The sequence below is a fragment of the Zea mays genome, chromosome 2, assembly GCF_902167145.1.
Source record: "Zea mays cultivar B73 chromosome 2, Zm-B73-REFERENCE-NAM-5.0, whole genome shotgun sequence".
Lineage (NCBI taxonomy): Eukaryota > Viridiplantae > Streptophyta > Magnoliopsida > Poales > Poaceae > Zea > Zea mays.
Window position 1 is genome coordinate 20,337,484 of NC_050097.1, and position 11,817 is coordinate 20,349,300.

Here is an 11,817-nt window from a genome sequence, read left to right on the forward strand (position 1 = left end):
TGGCTGCCCCGCCAACCACTCGCCCCGTCGCATTAACTCCGCGGCGGGACAAGCGGCGCTTCTGGCAGGAGAAGCGGGCGACGCTTCGCCTTCGCCGTAATAACCGCGCCAAAAAAGGTACGCCGCGTCGTTCGATTTCGCATCCTTTTCCTTTTTTTCCTCTTTCTCTCCCTCTCTTGCAACAGGGACCGGGAAAGGGGGATACCCCGAAAAGGATCCTTCCCCGTGAAGGAACCAGGCTCCGAGCCTCCCTACTGATCATAGGTTCGAAGGCTGGCCCCCCGAAGGGTTCGACAGCCGCCTCAGATCGCGTGGGCCCTACACCCACTACTGGTCAGAGGTTCGAAGGCCGGCCCCCCGAAGGGTTCCACGGCCGCCTCAGGCTACTCGGGCTCCGCGCCCATTACTGATCAGAGGTTCGAAGGCTGGCCCCCGAAGGGTTCACAGCCGCCTCAGACGCCGAGCGAGGGATGACCAGGGGTACGTTCGATACATAACCAAGGCTCGGGCTGCGCTCCCGAGGTACCCTAGGACATTTCCGAGACCAGCGGGAGCGATCTTGTAACGGAATCCCATCGGAGGGAGGCATCGAGCCCTCGGACCCCGTCGCAAGGGGACCGGGTCCGGCAGATCACCCGCAGGTACTTTTGGGCGTGCCTCTGGGCCCCTAGCCGACCCCTAACGAACGGGGCACGGACGTCCACTCGGATTACCCGCTTGCAGCTCACCAGAGACACCATGTTCGGCGCCCATCGAGGGCAACATGGCGCTTTCCCCCCCTCCTCCTTGCGAAAAGGCGACGCAGGGGCGTATGTAAAAAAGCCGAGTCTATCCCTGATCGCCCTCTCGCCCCGTGCAGAGGCTCGGGGGCTGCTCTCGCAAACCCGGCTCCGGCCGAACCGTTGACAGCGTCAACATACCAGCCCGAGAACTTGGGACCCGACCGTACACCCGGGCTACGGCCAGGTCGCATGAGGGAACGACCAGACCAGCCGAAGCATTACGCGAGGCATTAAGACCTCGAAGGAGTGAAACCACTCCTCCGAGGCCTCGGGGGCGACACCCGGCGGGTGCGCTCGCGCGCACCCACCGGAACAAAATGCAACCGAGAAAGGCTGGTCCCCTTGCAAAAAAGTGCGACGAAAGCCTCCAAGCGAGTGCTAACACTCCTTCGAGGCTCGGGGGCTACTGTCGGGGACCATAATTAGGGGTACCCTCAAGACTCCTAATTCTCAGCTGGTAACCCCCATCAGCATAAAGCTGCTAAGGCCTGATGGGTGCGATTAAGTCAGGGATCAGTCCGTTCGAGCGACTCAATCACGCCTCGCCCGAGCCTAGCCTCGGACAAGGGCAGCCGACCCCGGAGGATTTCCGTCTCGCCCGAGGCCCCCCTCCGACGACGAACATATTTCCGGCTCGCCCGAGGCCCTGCCTTTGCTAAGAAGCAACCCTGACTAAATCGCCGCACCGACCGACCAAATCGCAGGAGCATTTAATGCAAAGGTGGCCTGACACCCTTATCCTGACATGCGCCCCCCGGTAGAGCCGAAGTGACCGCCGTCACTTCACCGCTCCACTGACCGGCCTGACAGAAGAACAGCGCCGCCTGCGCCGCGCCGACTGCAGTGCCACTTGACAGAGTGAGACTGACAGGCAGTCAGGTCCTGCAGAAGGCACCACAGGAAACTCCGCTCCGCCCGACCCAGGGCTCGGACTCGGGCTCAGCCCCGGAAGACGGCGAACTCCGCTCCGCCCGACCCAGGGCTCAGACTCGGGCTAAGTCCCGGAAGACGGCGAACTCCGCTCCGCCCGACCCAGGGCTCGGACTCGGGCTAAGTCCCGGAAGACGGCGAACTCCGCTCCGCCCGACCCAGGGCTCGGACTCGGGCTAAGTCCCGGAAGACGGCGAACTCCGCTCCGCCCGACCCAGGGCTCGGACTCGGGCTCAGCCCCAGAAGACGACGAACTCCGCTTCGCCCGACCCCAGGGCTCGGACTCCGCCCTGGCCTCAGTCGACGACCTCCGCCTCGCCCGACCCAGGGCTCGGACTCGGCCTCGGCCACGGAAGACAGACTCGACCTCGGCTTCGGAGGAGCTTCCACATCGCCCAACCTAGGGCGCAGACCAGCCACGTCAACGGGAGGCGCCATCATCGCCCTACCCCGAGCTGACTCGGGCTGCAGGAAACAAGACCGGCGTCCCATCTGGCTAGCTCCGCCAGATAGGCAATGATGGCGCCCCGCATGCTCTGTGACGACGGCGGCTCTCAGCCCCCTTACGGAAGCAAGAGGACGTCAGCAAGGACCCGACCGCTCCGATAGTTGTCCCTCCGCCAGGCTCCATCGCTCCTCCGACGGCCACGACATTACACCAGCTGGGTGCCAAAATCTCTCCGTCTGCCACGACGGCATGTACTTAGGGCGCTAGCTCTCCCCCGCTAGACACGTAGCACTTTGCTACACCCCCATTGTACGCCTGGATCCTCTCCTTACGCCTATAAAAGGAAGGACCAGGGCCCTCTTAGAGAGGGTTGGCCGCGCGGGGACGAGGACGAGACAGGCGCTCTCTTGGGGCCGCTCGCTTCCCTCTCCCGCGTGGACGCTTGTAACCCCCTACTGCAAGCGCACCCGACCTGGGCGCGGGACGAACACGAAGGCCGCGGGATTCCCACCTCTCTCACGCTGGTCTCCGGCCGCCTCGCTTCTCCCCCCTTCGCGCTCGCCCTCGCGCTCGACCCATCTAGGCTGGGGCACGCGGCGACACTCACTCGTCGGCCCAAGGGACCCCCCGGTCTCGGAACGCCGACAACTAGACGACAAACTTTATTTGGTTGATTTTGCAAAAGAGGAGGCCGGTCTAGATGCATGCTTAATTGCTAAGACTAGCATGGGCTGGCTGTGGCATCGCCGCTTAGCACATGTGGGGATAAAGAACCTTCACAAGCTTCTAAAGGGAGAACACGTGATAGGTTTGACTAACGTGCAATTCGAAAAAGATAGACCTTGTGCAGCTTGTCAAGCAGGGAAACAGGTGGGAGGCTCTCATCACACCAAAAATGTGATGACAACATCAAGACCCTTGGAGATGCTGCATATGGACCTCTTCGGACCCGTCTCCTATCTGAGCATAGGAGGAAGTAAGTATGGTCTAGTTATTGTTGATGACTTTTCCCACTTCACTTGGGTGTTCTTTTTGCAGGATAAGTCTGAAACCCAAGGGACCCTCAAGCGCTTCCTAAGGAGAGCTCAAAATGAGTTTGAGCTCAAGGTGAAGAAGATAAGGAGCGACAACGGGTCCGAATTCAAGAATCTTCAAGTGGAGGAGTTCCTTGAGGAGGAGGGGATCAAGCACGAGTTCTCCGCTCCCTACACACCTTAGCAAAATGGTGTGGTAGAGAGGAAGAACAGGACGCTCATTGATATGGCGAGGACTATGCTTGGAGAGTTCAAGACCCCCGAGCATTTTTGGTCGGAAGCCGTGAACACGGCTTGCCACGCCATCAACAGGGTCTATCTTCACCGCCTCCTCAAGAAGACTTCATACGAGCTGCTAACTGGTAACAAACCCAATGTATCGTACTTTTGTGTATTTGGGAGTAAATGCTACATTCTAGTGAAGAAGGGTGGGAATTCCAAATTTGCTCCCAAAGCTGTAGAAGGGTTTTTATTAGGTTATGATTCAAATACAAAGGCGTATAGGGTCTTCAACAAATCATCGGGTTTGGTTGAAGTCTCTAGCGACGTTGTATTTGATGAGACTAATGGCTCTCCAAGAGAGCAAGTTGTTGATCTTAATGATGTAGATGAAGAAGACGTTCCAACGGCCGCGATACGCACCATGGCGATTGGAGATGTACGGCCTCAGGAACAATTGGAGCAAGATCAACCGTCTTCCTCAACTATGGTGCATCCCCCAACCCAAGATGACGAACAGGTACCTCAAGTGGCGGCGCTTGATCAAGGGGGAGCACAGGATGATCAAGTTGAAGAGGAAGAAGCACCTCAGGCACCTCCAACCCAAGTTCGAGCGACGATCCAAAGGGATCATCCCGTCGACCAAATATTGGGTGATATTAGCAAGGGAGTAACTACTCGTTCAAGATTAGTTAATTTTTGTGAGCATTACTCCTTTGTCTCTTCTATTGAGCCTTTCAGGGTAGAAGAGGCCTTGCTAGATCCGGACTGGGTGTTGGCCATGCAGGAGGAACTCAACAACTTCAAGCGCAATGAAGTTTGGACACTGGTGCCTCGCCCCAAGCAAAATGTTGTGGGAACCAAGTGGGTGTTCCGCAACAAACAGGACGAGCACGGGGTGGTGACAAGGAACAAGGCTTGACTTGTGGCAAAAGGTTATGCCCAAGTCGCAGGTTTGGACTTTGAGGAGACTTTTGCTCCTGTGGCTAGGCTAGAATCAATTCGTATTTTGCTAGCATATGCCGCTCACCATTCTTTCAGGTTGTACCAAATGGATGTGAAGAGCACATTCCTCAACGGGCCAATCAAGGAGGAGGTGTACGTGGAGCAACCCCCTGGCTTCGAGGATGAACGGTACCCCGACCACGTGTGTAAGCTCTCTAAGGCGCTCTATGGACTTAAGCAAGCCCCAAGAGCATGGTATGAATGCCTTAGAGACTTTTTAATTGCTAATGCTTTCAAGGTCGGGAAAGCCGATCCAACTCTTTTTACTAAGACTTGCGATGGTGATCTTTTTGTGTGCCAAATTTATGTCGATGACATAATATTTGGTTCTACTAATCAAAAGTCTTGTGAAGAGTTTAGCAGGGTGATGACGCAGAAATTCGAGATGTCGATGATGGGCGAGTTGAACTACTTCCTTGGGTTCCAAGTGAAGCAACTCAAGGACGGCACCTTCATCTCCCAAACGAAGTACACGCAAGATTTGCTAAAGCGGTTTGGGATGAAGGACGCCAAGCCCGCCAAGACGCTGATGGGAACCGACGGACACACCGACCTCAACAAAGGTGGTAAGTCCGTTGATCAAAAAGCATATCGGTCCATGATAGGTTCTTTGCTTTATTTATGTGCTAGTAGACCGGATATTATGCTTAGCTTATGCATGTGTGCTAGATTTCAATCCGATCCTAAGGAGTGTCACTTAGTGGCTGTGAAGCGAATTCTTCGATATTTAGTCGCTACGCCTTGCTTCGGGATTTGGTATCCAAAGGGGTCTAACTTTGACTTGATTGGGTACTCAGATTCCGACTATGCTGGATGTAAGGTCGATAGGAAGAGTACATCGGGGACGTGCCAATTCTTAGGAAGGTCCCTGGTGTCGTGGAACTCTAAGAAACAAACTTTCGTTGCCCTATCCACCGCTGAGGCCGAGTACGTTGCCGCAGGACAGTGTTGTGCGCAACTACTTTGGATGAGGCAAACCCTCAGGGACTTTGGCTACAATCTGAGCAAAGTCCCACTCCTATGTGATAATGAGAGTGCTATCCGAATAGCGGAAAATCCTGTTGAGCACAGCCGCACAAAGCACATTGACATCCGGCATCACTTTTTGAGAGACCACCAGCAAAAGGGAGATATCGAAGTGTTTCATGTTAGCACCGAGAACCAGCTAGCCGATATCTTCACTAAGCCTTTAGATGAAAAGACCTTTTGCAGGCTGCGTAGTGAGCTAAATGTCCTAGATTCGCGGAACTTGGATTGAATTGTAGCATACATGTATTTATGCCTTTGATCATGTTCCTTATGCATTTTGTTGCTTACTATGGTGCTCAAGTTGTACAAACACTTCCCGGACCTCACAAGTCCTTGTGCAAGTGATGCACATGTTTAGGGGGAGTTGTGTTACAACTTGACCCTTTGAGACTAACCATATGCTTGAGTTTGCTTGTTTTAGTCTCAAAGGAGGATTGAAAGGGAAAAGGTGGACTTGGACCATGCAAGGCTTCCACTGCACTCCGATGAAAAGAGTAACTTTTCCAAGTTCATATTTATACTCTTATTGCCTTTGTGTTCTCATTTGAAGATTTTGGTGAGGCAATGGGGTTAATGGGCCAAGATTGATCCCGTTTTGGTGCTTGATGCCAAAGGGGGAGAAAATAAAGGCCAAAGCGATAAATGGATCAGCTACCACTTGAGAGATTTTGAAAATAGTAGAATAGAGCTTTTTGGTTTGTCAAAACTCTTTTGTTGTCTCTCTTGTCAAAAGTTGGCTTTTTGTTGTCTCTCTTGTCAAAAGTTGGCTTCTTGTGGGGAGAAGTGTTGATTATGGGAAAAAGAGGAGTTTTTGAAATCTTGAATCAATTTCTCTTGGAATGACTCTCTTTATGTCTTAACATGTGTATTTGACTTAGAGATAGAAATTTGAGTTTGATTTGCAAAAACAAACCAAGTGGTGGCAAAGAGTGATCCATATATGTCAAATTTGAATCAAAACAATTTGAGTTCTTATTTGAAGTAATTTTGTACTTGTTCTACTTGCTTTATGTTGTGTTGGCATAAATCACCAAAAAGGGGGAGATTGAAAGGGAAATGTGCCCTTGGGCCATTTCTAAGTATTTTGGTGATTTAGTGTCCAACACAAGTGCATAAGTGTAAAATGGTGGACAAAGTACGAATCAAGGATAAAGGTATGTTTCTCAGACTTAGTACATTGTTTTAGAGACTAATGTATTGTGTCTAAGTGCTGGAAACAGGAAAAATCCAATTGAAAATGCCTTGGCTCGGGTAGCCAAGACTTTGCTCAGTCTGGAGCACCGGACTGTCCGGTGGTGCACCGGACAGTGTCCGCTGCGCCAGGCTGGCTCGAGCAAAGTGGCTGCTCTCGGGACTTCGACGGCGGTGTACGGCTATAATTCACCGGACTGTCCGGTGGTGCACCAGACTGTCCGGTGGGCCGTTCACAGGTGAACTCGTCGCTCTCGGGAATTCATCGGCGACGTACGGCTATAATTCACCGGACTGTCTGGTGTGCACCGGACTGTCCGGTGAGCCAACGGTCGGCCGGGCCAACGGTCGGCCGCGCGATCTGCGCGGGACACGTGGCCGAGCCAACGGTTAGTAGGAGGCACCGGACTGTCTGGTGTGCACCGGACATGTCCGGTGCGCCAACGGCTCTCTGGCTGCCAACGGTCGACTACGCCATTTTTGGAAGGAAATCGGGCACCGGACAGTGTCCGGTGTGCACCGGACTGTCCGGTGCGCCAGTCGACAGAAGGCAAGATCAGCCTTCCTAGATTGCTCTCAACGGCTCCTAGCTGCCTTGGGGCTATAAAAGGGACCCCTAGGCGCATGGAGGATAACACCAAGCATTCCTACAACATTCCTAAGCACCAAGACATCGATTCCGCGCCTTTGATTCTTTGTGATAGCAATTAGAGCTCTAGTTGAGTGGTGAACTCATTGAGTTACGTTGTGAGCTCTCGTTGTGACTTGTGTGCGTGGTGTTGCTGTGATTTCTTGTCTTGAGTGCATTGCTAATCCCTCCCTTGCTCCGTGCTTCTTTGTGAACTTCAAGTGTAAGGGCGAGAGGCTCCAAGTTGTGGAGATTCCTCGCAAATAGGATTGAGAAAAGCAAGCAAAACACCGTGGTATTCAAGTGGGTCTTTGGACCGCTTGAGAGGGGTTGATTGCAATCCTCGTCCGTTGGGACGCCACAACATGGAGTAGGCAAGCGTTGGTCTTGGCCGAACCACGGGATAACCACTGTGTCATCTCTGTGATTGATTTCTTGTGGTTATTGTGTTTTGGCTCCTCTCTAGCCACTTGGCATTTACTGTGCTAACGCTTAACCAAGTTTTTGTGGCTTAAGTTTTCAAGTTTTACAGGATCACCTATTCACCCCCCCCCCTCTAGGTGCTCTCAACATTATGTAGACGATGCCTTGAACGGTCCACTTCATGTCTGCGAGTCACAACCCGTTGCTCTCAAAGCAACCAGCAGTAAAGAGGCACTACCTAACAAGGTAGCACAAGTGGAGGCTGCCGGACTCAATGAGGATGAGATGGCGCTCATCATCAAGCACTTCAAGACCGCGCTAAAAGGACGCAAGGAGTACCCCAACAAGAACAAGTCAAAGGGAAAACGCTCCTATTTCAAATGCGATAAGACTGGTCATTTTATAGCTCAATGTCCCGATAATGATAATGACCAGGCACAAGAAGATCATGGGAAGAGGGAAAAGAAAAGGAACTACAGGAAGGCCAAAGGCGAGGCACACATCGAGAAGGAATGGGACTCCGACTGTTCCTCATCCGACTTCGAAGATGAAGGACTAGCTGCCTCGGCCTTCAACAAGTCTTCATTCTTCCCCAACGAACGACACACGTGCCTTATGGCTAAGGAGAAGAAGGTACGTATTCGAGATACTCCTCAGTATTCTTCTTCTAGCGATGAGGAATCCTCTGACGATGAAGTAAATTACACTGATTTGTTTAAAGGTTTAGATAGAGCTAAAGTAGACAAAATAAATGAATTAATTGATGCTCTTAATGAAAAGGATAGACTGCTAGAAAAGCAAGAAGATATTTTATATGAGGAACATGATAAATTCATTAGTGTTCAAAAATCTCTTGCTCTAGAAATTAAGAAAAATGAAATAATGTCATCTGAATTGTCTTCCTGTCATGAATCTAATTCCACCTTAAAGAATTTAAATGGTGGTTTGAATACTAAGCTAGAGGAAGTAAAAGCAACTAGTTCATGTGTAGAGCATGTTGTTATTTGCAATAGATGTGAAGAGTTTGATGTTGATGCTTGTAATGAACATGCCTCCATTATTGCCAAGTTAAACAATGAGGTTGCAAGTCTTAATGCTCAACTTAAGACTTGCATGGATAATTATGAGAAACTTAAATTTGCTAGGGATCCTACACTGTTGGTAGACACCCCTCAATTAAGGATGGACTTGGTTTTCGAAAGGAAACCAAGAACTTAACAAGCCAAAGGACTTTCGGTCTCAACAAGGAGAAAGGGAAGGCTCCTATGGCTAGTAGTTCTTCACATGATCAAAAGAACCATGCTTATCTTTATGCTCATGTCAAGAAAGTTTCTCATCATGATAAATATTATAATCATGCTGCTACTTATCATGATTCACATGCTATGTTTGCTTCTAGTTCCACATATGTTCATGATAAGAGTAGGCCTAGGCGCAATCATACTATTTCTCGTGCGCCTAGGAAAATTTACACTGGTCCAACTGCTATGTATCAAACGTGTAATGCTTCTTTTGTATTGTTATGCAAGAATGCCAAAGTAGTTGCTAGAAAATTGGGATCTAAATGCAAGGAAGACAAGACTTGCATTTGGGTTCCAAAAGTTATTGTAACTAACCTTGTAGGACCCAACAAGAGTTGGGTACCTAAAACCCAAGCTTAATTGCCTTGCAGGTTTATGCATCCGGGGGCTCAAGCTAGATTATCGATAGCGGATGCACAAACCACATGACGGGGGAGAAGAAAATGTTCACCTCCTACGTCAAGAACAGGGATTCCCAGGATACTATTATCTTTGGAGATGGGAACCAAGGTAAGGTTAAAGGATTGGGCAAGATAGCCATCACATCCGAGCATTCAATCTCTAATGTGTTTTTAGTAGAATCGCTCGGGTATAATTTATTGTCTATGAGTCAACTGTGTAACATGGGCTATAATTATTTGTTTACAAATATTGATGTATCTGTCTTTAGAAGGAGTGATGGTTCATTAGCCTTTAAGGGTGTATTAGATGACAAGCTCTATTTAGTAGATTTCTCAAAGGAGAATGCCGATCTAGATGCATGCTTAATTGCTAAGACTAATATGGGTTGGCTCTGGCATCGCCGTCTAGCACATGTTGGAATGAAGAACCTTCATAAACTTCTAAAGGGAGAACATGTGTTAGGACTAACCGATGTATGTTTTGAGAAAGACAGACCTTGTGCAGCATGCCAGGCAGGAAAGCAGGTGGGAAGCACTCATCATAGCAATAATGTGATAACAACATCAAGACCACTGGAACTTCTACACATGGATCTCTTTGGACCTGTTGCCTATCTCAGCATCAGGGGAAGTAAGTATGGTCTTGTTATAGTTGATGATTTTTCCCACTTCACTTGGGTATTCTTTTTGCAGGATAAATCCAAAACCCAAGGAACCCTAAAGCGCTTCTTAAGGAGAGCTCAAATTGAGTTTGAGCTAAAGGTGAAGAAGATAAGAAGCGATAATGGGTCTGAGTTCAAGAATCTACAAGTTGAAGATTATCTTGAGGAGGAAGGCATCAAGCATGAGTTTTCCGCTCCCTACACACCACAACAAAATGGTGTGGTAGAGAGGAAGAACAGGAGGCTAATCGACATGGCGAGAATAATGCTTGGAGAGTACAAGACGTCTGAACGGTTTTGGTTGGAAGCTGTGAACACAGCCTAGCATGCCATAAACCGGCTCTATCTGCACCATCTCCTCAAGAAGACCTCCTACGAACTCCTATCTCGTAACAAACCCAATGTTTCTTATTTTCGTGTATTTGGGAGCAAATGCTACATTCTGGTGAAGAAAGGTACACATTCAAAATTTGCTCCCAAGGTCGTAGAGGGTTTTAACTAGGATATGACTCAAATACAAAGGCGTATAGGGTCTTCAACAAATCATCAGGATTAGTTGAAGTCTCCAGCAACGTTGTATTTGATGAGACTAATGGCTCTCCAAGAGAGCAAGTTGCTCTTGATGATGTAGATGAAGATGAGATTCCGATGGCCACCATGCGAACAATGGCAATTGGTGATGTGCGACCACAGGAATTATAGGGACAAGATCAACCCTCTTCCTCTATGATGGTGCATCTCCCAACTCAAGACGATGAACAGGTACCTCAAGAAGAGGGGCAGGATCAAGGGGGAGCACAGGAGAACATGTTATGGAGGAAGAAGCATCACGAGGCCCTCCAACTCAAGTCCGAGCGACGAACCAAAGAAATCAACCAGTGGATCAGATTCTGGGTGACATCAGCAAGGGAGTAACAACTCGCTCACGATTAGCTAATTTTTGTGAGCATTACTCATTTGTTTCTTCTATTGAGCCTTTCAAGGTAGAAGAAGCCTTGCAGGATCCGGACTGGGTGTTGGCCATGCAGGAAGAGCTAAACAATTGTTGGAGACTTGCTCTCAAATACTATGAATTAAGAACAAGGCAACACAAAAAGAAGTTAATGGTTAATGACCTTCGTCCTTCGAAGCATTATTTCCCTTAGGATATAACGATCTTCGGACGAAGGTCATGAAGGACATACCTTTATCCTCACAGTTTATATTGATGAAAGAAGAAGCATATGAAACATGAGAAGTAACATGAATAATTATTTGATTTTAGTTATATGTCTTTATTATACAATTATAAATGAATAAGAACAATATCGAATTACATTTGTACCTTCGGCTTGACAGAAGGCAAAAGTATCAATGTGACGCACGAGCAAGTATCAGTCAGCATGAACAGTACAGGGGTACTGTTCACCTATTTATAGGCACGGGACGTAGCCTGGTCGAAATTACATTTATGTCCTCTACAACTAGTTACAATCATGACACAAATTACCATGGGCCGATTGGTCTTTTCCTCTTTAAGTCGGTGCAACCCTTCGTATCAAAGCATGTTGCTATGCCGAAGCTTCCTAGAAGGTAGCTTAGGCGCGTATCTTCGTGCTATGCTTGCTTCTGTGTTGATCTTTTGAATGTGCTTCTTCTCAAAGGACCTTCGGCGACGAAGCAGACCCCCAACAGTAGCCCCTTCGCGGTGCTAGATCATTTTTCGTAACGAGCTTGATCCGTGAAAATATCTTCAAAGCTTCAGAATGCCGAAGGTTCGAAAAA